This window comes from Nelumbo lutea, chromosome 2 (assembly GCF_056320005.1).
Source record: "Nelumbo lutea isolate HS-2025 chromosome 2, American lotus-T2T, whole genome shotgun sequence".
In the NCBI taxonomy this organism is placed as follows: Eukaryota; Viridiplantae; Streptophyta; class Magnoliopsida; order Proteales; family Nelumbonaceae; genus Nelumbo; species Nelumbo lutea.
The window spans coordinates 24,817,205-24,827,620 of record NC_142685.1 but is presented as its reverse complement, the minus strand read 5'-3'; the positions used below and the strand labels follow the sequence as shown (position 1 = coordinate 24,827,620).

The window sequence follows — 10,416 nt, the reverse complement described above, 5'->3', positions numbered from 1 at the left end:
TTGACAGGAAAAAAAGAATTGAAAAAGAAAATAAAAAGCACGATTTCGCCTGTTAAAAAAATGATGTAAAAACGAACCACCACCAACCCATCCCTTCCATGTCTGTCTTCATCCTCACTTCATCTCCAACTAAAAACGAAAGCCCCATCTCAACAACTGAACTCATCTCTGCTCAAAAGAACCACCTAGAGCAAGAGGTTCTTTGTCAAGATGAGGCTCTTGAACAAGTACGGAAAACACGATAAGAGCTTCTGCTATGGATATTTCAGATGGGTTCTCTAGGTTCCTTTGTCCCTTTATTTCTTCAACTCTTACCTCATCAGTAGCTCCAGCAAGACCACCTCGCTTCCTAAAACCACCGTCTCTGTTTCAAAAGACAGCTTTGTCTCTCGAGCCTTGTGAGAGCAATACGACTGTTTTTCAATAACTTAGAACGAATGAGATACACCTATCTCGAGGTTGGAGTATTTTGTTCTGTTTCTTTGCTTTGCTTACTTATGCTCATATTTATTTTCTTTGATTTTCTGTAGGATTATTCAACGATTTGAAGGTTTATATCAAGATACAACACAGATTGGATATCGAACGAGAGATGCAGCAACCATCTCTTTGCAGCGGAGGGGGCGATACACAAAGCATTGCTGGATAGTGATGTACGGACACTCAATGCATGGAAAGCCAATTTCTTCTTCGTTCTAGTTTATGTGTCTTGTAACTTCAGTACCATTAATGGATTCCCGTTGATCGGTCACGCGCGGCCTCTTCCATCTTCAGCGGTGCAGCTCATCTCTTCTGAAATCGAAACGGTGGGTCGGATCATGTCTTCGTTGCTTCGTACGATTACGGAGCTTGTTTTCACGCTATGGTGAGTCAAAGTTTCTTTATTTTTTCCTATTATTTTTCTGCAAATGTTTTATGATTTAATATTTCGCCTTCGTTGCTTCGCACGTTTTAATAACACATGGTGTGTTATTATCCTATGCTAACAGTACCCTAACTGAAGCTGCCTGGACTGAAGCCGGACTCTTAACTTCAATGGAGAAGACAATGAACGGTATAATAAAAAGGTAGTTTCATAATCGGATGAAAATTTTTTCGAAGTTGATCGACAATGAACGGTATTACAGGAGGGTCTTTGTAATTCACTTAAAAAATAAATAAAAAAGCCATCGAATAGGAAAGGACAAAAACCTGAGAACATGAGACATGAAAGTGGTTTTTTCCTAACTGAAGAATTAAAAAAAAAAATTTGAGCATTACCGACCGACAAATAAGGACATATGGTGACCCTTCTCGTCACTACATTCGTTATTGACCACAAGGTTTACAGAGATCGACTCTACAGAGATTCAATGACATCTCTCATGGTCGATACCCGAATGCCATACCCAAGAAAATTAGAGAATGACAATGAAAAAAAAAAAAAGGAAAATCAAAACATAAAGAATCAAGAGAAACTAATATAACGGGAACCAAAAAAAAAAGTTGCAGGTTGACGTAAAATGCATCTGGGTTATGTCCTAACCTGAACTCAGACAAAGCGGCAAGAGACGATTCTATTAGCTCTGTTTTGATTTTTTTTGTCTTCAGATAATGGCTTCCGATGTATTTGAGGAGTCGACGGTGGCAGGGGGGACCGATGAAGCTTTTTGTATGAAGATTCACCCCCAAGAAATGATCAGGAGCCACTAGAATGTAGCCAAAAAAAGTAGTTGGATTTCACCGCTGCGAGCTGATTGATTGTTAAACGTCGCCGCCGTGTCGAATCGAAGAAGGTGATCAATGAATTTGGGTTCGAATTCACAAATTAAAATGGAGTTTCTAATTCTTGCTCGATGGAAGAACGCGGGAAAACGATGAGGGATGAAGGGATCAGGAGGAGTATTGCTGGGAGAAGAGGAGTGTCGCCGTTGTTCAACGAAGGAGACAATGAACAGTGGTGGTGAACAGTAAAAACTTGAGATTAGAAGAATAGAAAGAAAGGGAGATCGGAAGTGGGTAGCTCTTTGTTGCCGCCTGGTTTCGGTTTGAGTGGAGAAGAGGATGAATAATGGATTCTCACTTTCAAATGAAAATTAGATCTTTTTAAGTATAGGGGTATAATGGTAATTTTGTAATTTTTGGAAAACCCAATAATGGTTTTTGGCAATTTTTGAAAGACTAGGTAAAACCGAGGTTTTGGTTCAATGACGGGGTTGGGGTCAAAATGTGGAGGGTTGAAATGGATTTTGATCACCGAGAAGGGTTTTGTATATACAGGCCAATGAGATTGGCTAAAATGGAATCTTTTTTGGATATGTAGGTAAATTAGAGATTTTTTACTAAAATTTGGCATGGTAGGGTTTTGAGGTAGTCTGACTTGATTGGCGTGGTCAGATTGCGTCAAATGAGCTCAGATCAGGTAGATCTAGAAAGGGCTTGATTCAATCAATTTAAGGGTCCAAAATATAATTTTGATATGATGAAGGGGCAAACAAAGGATGTTTTGGTTGAAATTTCATAGGGTGAGGTTTCTAGGAGGTATAAGGTGATTAGTAAGGTCAGATTGGTTCAACTAGGCCCAAATCAGGCGGATTTGAAATTCAGTTAATTTGGAGCCTTGAAATGAAATCTTGATACAACGAAGGTGTAAATGAAGGTATTTTGGGTTAAAAATTCATATGTAGGGGTTTTTTGGAATTCCAAGATGATTGGGAAGGTCTGATTGGTTTGGATGTGTTTGGATCAAGTGGATATGGGTTATGGGTGTTTTAAGCTAACGATGTGATTAAAATGGAATCTTCATTTGATGAGAGGGTAAACAGATGAATTTTGGGTTGATATATGCTTGGTAGGTATTCTGGAAGTTCTTGAGTCTAATGGTGGCATCCAATCAGAGGATTGAAGTGTAGATGGGGGTTGATCAGGGCCATCGGTTGGGTTTGACGGTGGGTTTAGGGGCTTTGGAGATGAAAGTTAAGATTTTTGGGTGTTTCAGAGAGATTGGAAGGGTCTAACCGAGTATTTGGGGCAATTTGGAGGTTCAGGCGATGGATCGACAAAAAATCAGGTGCTGACTGTTGCCCCTCTTTGTTGTGAGGTATAAAACTATAAAACAACAAAGACCAAAAAGAAGCATATAGAGATTTTTACGAAGGGCAGGCTTGGAAGAGGGGCAAAGTGAGGAATGAAGGTTAAAGTGAATGGAGACGCGAAGAAGAGGAGTTCCCATACAACATCGATTCATCATATTCAGGCCATTTTATTCTTGGCAAAGTGGCCTCTTCTAGGTATCAAGAACCTCCAGAAGGAAGACATTAAAAGCCAAGCAAAACACAACATTGAAAATAGTTCAAGAATAGAATACTTAAGCTTATCACAAAGCACAAAAAACGCATACAAATAACCTTTAGAAAACATTTTGAAAACTTGACATAGGACTTGTGGTTGATATAGCATAACTACTCTTTTGTCAGTTGAGAGGCATCCTTTCATGGTGGGGAATTCACAAATTCAACACTCATAGGATGGTAGATGGTTGTAATGCTTCTAGATTTCCTGCTACACGTTTAGAAGGTGGTGAAGGACATACTACAAAGCTCTCATTATCATCATTTTTTATATTTATCACAATATGTTATGCTGCAATTTGAAATAAAGACACTAGCAATAAAAAAAAATGTATGTTATGTTGCAATACAAATAACAATCCATTGTAAGTCAGGAAAACACAAAGATTACATTATGCCATTATGCAAAACGATGCTAACTTTTTCACCACAAGAGATTTTAATGATACGGGGGACTTTGTTGTTGCAACGGACTTTAATGCCACAAGGGACTTTGATGCCATAAAGGACTTTACTGTCATAACGGACTTTGATGCCATAAAGGATTTTGAAACAAATTTAATTAAGATTAATGATTTTTTAACTAAACAGTGATGTTATGTTATAAAGCAAATCAATAAGAACCATGACATGCCATGAAGCAATTATCAACAAAACACTGATGGTTTAGTCACGAGGGACTTTAATGCCATAAAGGACTTTAATGTCATAGCAGAGTTTAATGTCACAAGGGACTTTGATGCCATGAAAGAATTTAATATCATAATGGATTTTGATGCCACAAGGGATTTTGAGACAAGTTTAATTAAGATAAATGATTTTTAACTAAATAATGATGTTATGTTATTAAGCAAGTTAACAAGAACCATGTTATGCCATGAAACAATTATCAACAAAACAATGATATTTTAGCCATGAGGGACTTTAGCGCCATGAATGAGTTATACTGTAATGGACTTTAATGCCATAAGGAATTTTGATGCCGTGAAAAACTTTAGTATCGTAAAGGAATTTGATGCCACAAGGGATTTTAAAACAAATTTAATTAAGATGGATGGTTTTTAACCAAACAATGGCATTATGTTATTAAGAAAATCAACAATAACCATGTTATGCCACAAAGCAATTATCAACAAAACACTAATATTTTAGCTATAAGGGACTTTAGCGCCATGAAGGACTTGTACTATAATGGACTTTAAAGCCACAAAGAACATTGATGCCATGAAGGACTTTATTGACATAACAGATTTTGATGTCATAAGAGATTTTGAAACAAATTTAATTAAGATGAACGCTTTTTAATTAAATAGTGATGTTATATTATGAATCAAATCAATAATCAATAAGAATTATGTTATACCATGAAGCAACTATCAACAAAACATTGATATTTTATCCACAATGGACATTAGTGCCATGAAGGACTTTAATGCGACAAGGGACTTTGATGTCATGATAGGCTTTGAGATAGATATAATTCAAGCGAGCAATTAATGATGATTTTTCACTTTTTTACTAAACAAGTGATTTATATATCTGATATGCACTATACCGCAATGCAAATAAGATTCCACGAAATACTAGGAAATAAGCAATAAAATATTGAAATCTAGCCACAAGGGACTTTGGCACCACAAAAAACTTTAATGTCGTAGCGGACTTTAATGAGATTTAATCCATATGAGTCGTTTTAAAGTGAAACTTGATGAGAAAGTGATGATCTTTAACTGAAACATTGATTTCTACATCTATGATGCATTATGCCGCAAAGCAATGTTATGCTATGATGCAATTACCAAAGAAACATTGATATTTTTTCGCGAGGGACTTTAGTGTTGTAACAGACTTTGCTATCACAAGGGCCTATAATGCTATAGGGGACTTTGAAACAGATTTGACTCACATGAATGATTTCGACTAAAATTTGATGAGATAATGATCTTTAACTGAAACAGTGATGATTTCTATATTTAGGATGCATTATGCCATGATGCAATTACCCACAAAATATTGATATTCTATCACAAGGGGCTTTGGTGTCATGAAGGACTTTAATGCCGTAACGGACATTGAAACAAATATGACTATCATGATCAAACAATGATTTCTATGCAATAAGGCGGAAAATAATATGACTATCTAGAAGCTAGATGATTTTAAAAAGCATGATATGATTAATTGAAAAAAAATACAATTTATCATATAATGAATGATTTTCAAATAAAATTTTTAATTGATCAATTAATAAAGAAAAACACAATTGCAAAATGTCATATTCATATGATTTAAAACAATGGATGTTCAAAGATAAAATTCCATTGGTGATTTTTACTAGACTTAGAAAAGAGATACAAATAGTTACTTCCTTCTCGGAAAATAATGGTCAACATATTTCAAATCTCAAAGACATAAACATTGGATATGCAATAATTGTTGATAAAAAATTTACATCAAAAAACACTCATCGAAAGGGGGCTACCTCAGTTCGGATGAATTAAGAAGGAACACTCACAAAGAGGATGGCTGCTCAATTTTGCACTAAAAATGTTGATGATTTAACGAAACGGGTGTTGATGGCCCACACGAATGATGGACGAAGATAGATTTGCTCAAATTGGATTAAGAGATAATTTTGTCATGCTCCCAATAATTGGTCACTTCATTGTCTTTGATATCCAATTCCCTGATGCATCTTGCTTTTAACAAGAAGATTTTCTCTTTTCTTTTTTTTTTACGATTTTGTCCCTAGATTTAAAGAATAGTCAGGCTTGATTTCTTCTTTCCTTTTTTCTCTCTTTTCTTTTCTTTTTTTTTTTTTTTTTTTTTGCCAACCCATTCAGGTTTGTCTAGTTCCAATTACCAACTTCTCAAGGATCAAGAACTTTCAACTAGGACAAAACACGGCCTAGGATAATGGTTCTAAAACAAGGGATAAAAGGCTTAAGAAACTTAAACTGTAATGGATATCATATGCTTAAATGCATATTTAGGGCTTTATTCAAAATTATGTTCTTGTATTCTTCATGTCTTTCAATACTATGTGTTATGCACCCAGGAGATCAAGAAGGACTTTATTATAGGACAAAATGTAAATGAGTAAGGTTAAAATAAAAACTAAGAACGAATGTCACTATGGAACAATATCTCATCGATTTGATCATAAAATCTGCCCCAGGTTTTCTTTTGCTTGTTCTTCCTTTTATTCTTTGTAACAATTGGTTGCCCTAGTTTTTCCTTAAGGCCTCCTTTTTTCCTTTTTTTTTTTTTTACTTCTCTCCTTTTTTATTTTAATTTTGCACACTTGCCCTATATTTTCTTCTTCTTCTTTTTTTTCCTTTTTTTTAGAAAAAAAAACTTGTTGAAATTCAGACACAATTAAACATATGGCGTCCGCCTCCGAGTAGGGTTTATTTGAATGAGTGGTTCCTACAAAGGCTTAAAGGAACAACTAGTGAAATGAATAATAAAGAGGGTTTGATGAAAAGGGATAAAGCAATTAGCTAAAAGAGTGCCTTCCGTCATTTCTTCATTAAATGCATAACCTATAGGAAAGAACTACATAACAAGCATAATTTGAGTTTAACCAACTCAAGGGTATTTATGCTATTTGACAAATTTCACTATTGGAAATTTTGAGGTTACCCAAATAAGAGTGATTCTTTCTTCCCCCTTATTTCCTATTCTTTTTAATTTTTTTTTTCTAGTCCTTTGGAAAGAAGCATCTTGGGAATTTTCTTGGTTTAACAAAGAAGAAAGCCCAATGAAATCAGTTCAACGAGCTAACTAGCAATATTATCAATGATCGGGACATCTAGGGAATAAACGGTCAATAATGGCCTTCAGTCCTTTCCTAGATTCATCAACAAAGCACTAAGTAAATACAATGCATGCATTCTATGCTGGCTCAAGAAATAGATCAAAAGGAGTGCATACCCCATCGCAATGGCTTCAACCTTATGATTGCCCTAGTTTGAGCTATTAATGATGGATTTATTTGTCAATATGATTGGGAATGGATATTGCTATTTTGAACTGATAGGATTACCCCCCTCTCCTTAGAAATTTTTGTCGACAAACCTTCAATTAACAACCATTTTTTACAAAATTATGTCCTTGAAGCCTACTCATGCATTCCTCTCAAGGTAAGTGGCGGCTTTATCTCTTTCCAAATTTGGGGGGTCCCCTTTTTATTAAAACGTTTTGTTTTATTGGAAGCACAAAAGGCAGAACAATAAAATGAAATTACTAAGTAAAACTTTCATTAATTCAAAAGATAAGTCCTCCAATGGCCATATTTGCTTCCAAACTACAAAACAGTAAAAGCAAGACATAAAGGAATAACTGAAGAGCGGTCCTAATACAGCAAAAACAAAGGCAATGAGATCTTCTAGTGAATCAACATCTTAGTTACCGGTGGTGCCATATCTGGAATTTTCCTGGTGGGATCGAATACACCCCTGTCGATGAGATTTTGAATAGCAAATTTCAATGGCCAGCAATGATCGGTTGTATACCCAGGCCCCTAGTGATAAGCACAAAATGCATCTTCATTGTACTTCATCGACTTCGGTTCTAGGGTGGTTTCCATTTCAATGGCAAAAGGTACCCCTTTGAAATAAGGAATGGTAGCAGTTGAGCATGAGAGCATGGTAAATGGGCGAGGACCCTTTTCTTCTTTTTCTATGATGGCTGGCTATTTTGAGACATTTAGGTTAGAGCAGAGGATAATGCGTATGATGTCGATTTGGAAGATGATGTGTAGATTGAAATATTTAGGGTGGGGTCGAAATGACAAGAGGTTCCTTAGCAAGTGCACCAGATGAGCATCCGTGAATTGGTGGTTAGTGGAATGGGGATACCGATTGATGTGGTGGTCTAAAGACGATGGGAGCAGGTGCAGATGTCGTGAGGACCGATAGGGACAAAGGTGCGTCTGATGAAAGTATGTGAAGTGGGTTTACCCCAACTTGAGATATTAACCAATCCATCTTGGAATCCAAGGCAACCATTCTTTGCTTGAGCTCCTCAAACTCTTGGCGAGTTACAAACTGATCATAAGCAGGACATTTTTTTGAACAAGATGCCAGACCAAAGAATTATGTCACTTCTACTATTTTCATTAGAGAGCACTGGTAGCATGTCCAGAACCTTCAACTTAACCTCATTCGATTCTTTCCTTTCTTACATTCCCCTTTTTTTATTTTCATCCTAAGGAGCATCAAACCTCAAAGAAATAGATACCACATGCATAAAACAATATGAAGGGAAAACCTGTATATGTGTGTGTGCCATTGGTGGATTGAATGAAATCCAAGAAAACATGTTATGAATGACATGGTTGTGGTAGGGTAAGACCTATGAGGGAAGCAATCTAGGGTTGTTTAGAAAGTATGAAGAATTTTAGACCTAAAAGATTAGATTATGAAACTTTCATTTTTATTTTATTATCCACGTTAAACCCAAGCACCACTGCTCAGTTTGCCTACATACCCTTTATGAGGGATCAGACTGAGCATAGTTTGGGTTATTTACAAGGGTAAATTTCTTAAACTACCCTTATGGTTTAGCTAATTGACTAAGTGTACCCTTACTATTTGAAAATTGACTGATGCTACCCCTATTGTTAATGACAATTGACTAACTCTATCCTTACCGTTAACATCCATTAGTATTCTATCAAAACCCAGATACACGTAAGTCCACATAATGTTTAAAATCATTTTAAAACCCAATATTACCCCCTCCCTCATCCCCTTCCTCTAACCGACAACCCCTTCCTCCTCAAACCTCTAGTCTCTTCTCTTTTACCTTTATCTATTTTTCTCTCTCTTACCTAGGGCAGTATAAGTGTAATCACTCGGAGGAGCAAATCTGAATTTTGATGGCTAACAGAGAGAGAAGAGGCTGCTAATTGAGATATATTGATGGCTGATGCAGAGACCGAATCAGGAATCCTTCATTTGAGATAAGATGAGGAGGCCTGTAGAAAATTTTCAAAGCAAATAAAAGAAAAAGACTTCTGAGAGAAATTGAAAATGGAGAAGGTACGAGAGATTAGCATGCACGGATGCACCTGGAAAGATTTTTCAAACTGGGCATCGTCATTAGAGTCGGAATCCATTTTTCTAGCAAGAGGCGACTCTTCAAAGTTTTGCATTTTCTATTTTTCTCCTTCTATGGTGAAAGAGAAGATGAGGAGGTTGTACTGACTACTAAGATGAAGAAAGAAAAGACAACAAAAGAACTCTCTCTCTCTCTCTCTCTCTCTCTCTCTCTTCTTCTTCTTCTTCTTCTTCTTCAACCTCACCTCCCTTGTTTTTCCTCCCCCACCATTGTCGTTGCAACTCTTAGCAGTGGTGATTTGGATCGAACCTCCCTCACCGGACAACATGCATATGAAATCTAAACAATACAAAATGATCATTTCTAATCTGGGTTTCAAATCAGAAACAAGTAGTTTTTTCTCTTAGATCTCTACTACCATCAATCTCTTCAATCGCTCTTATCAGGATTATCTCTGATCTGGGTTCAGATTAGAAACAATACAAGATGATCATTTTTTTTCTCTTAGATCTCTGCTGCCATCAATCTCTCCAGTGGCTCCATCCAATTGAATTTGAGGGTAAAATGGTCATTTTACATTTTTTGTCCATGTTTGATGACCCTGGTAATGTTTAGACAATTGTTAGAAACAGTACGGGTAGCATTAGTCAATTTTCAAACAGTAAGGGTACACTTAGTCAATTAGCTAAACCATAAGGGTAGTTTAAGAAATGTACCCTATTTACAATGTTTAATGCAAAGCCAGGAATACAAAATTAAAAGGATCAAACTTGCGATATGCCGCTAAGGCTGAAGGATTCCATCGCCGATAAGATTGTGTACTGCAAGTTGGAGAGGAACACGCTGGTTGGTAGGATGTCCTAGCATCTAATAATAATTGCAGAATGCATTTGATTCGAACTCTCGAGGGAGCGGATTTGGAGCTGGTTTTGGATAAAGTGGAACCAAATGTCCTTCTTGTACTAGTTGTGCATTGGGAGCGGAGTAGGTTTTCTCTTAACCCTTCCATCGGGTTGGGAGG

General features: G+C 36.4%; 1 long non-coding RNA gene across 1 annotated transcript; it reads left to right on the top strand.

Annotated features, from left to right (window-relative positions):
• Positions 1-204: 204 nt before the first annotated feature.
• LOC148869276 (uncharacterized) lies at positions 205-2,222 on the top strand. The gene is made up of 4 exons (XR_016108280.1): positions 205-458; positions 531-865; positions 990-1,067; positions 1,591-2,222. It is a non-coding gene; the product is annotated as an uncharacterized LOC148869276 (long non-coding RNA).
• Positions 2,223-10,416: the final 8,194 nt, after the last annotated feature.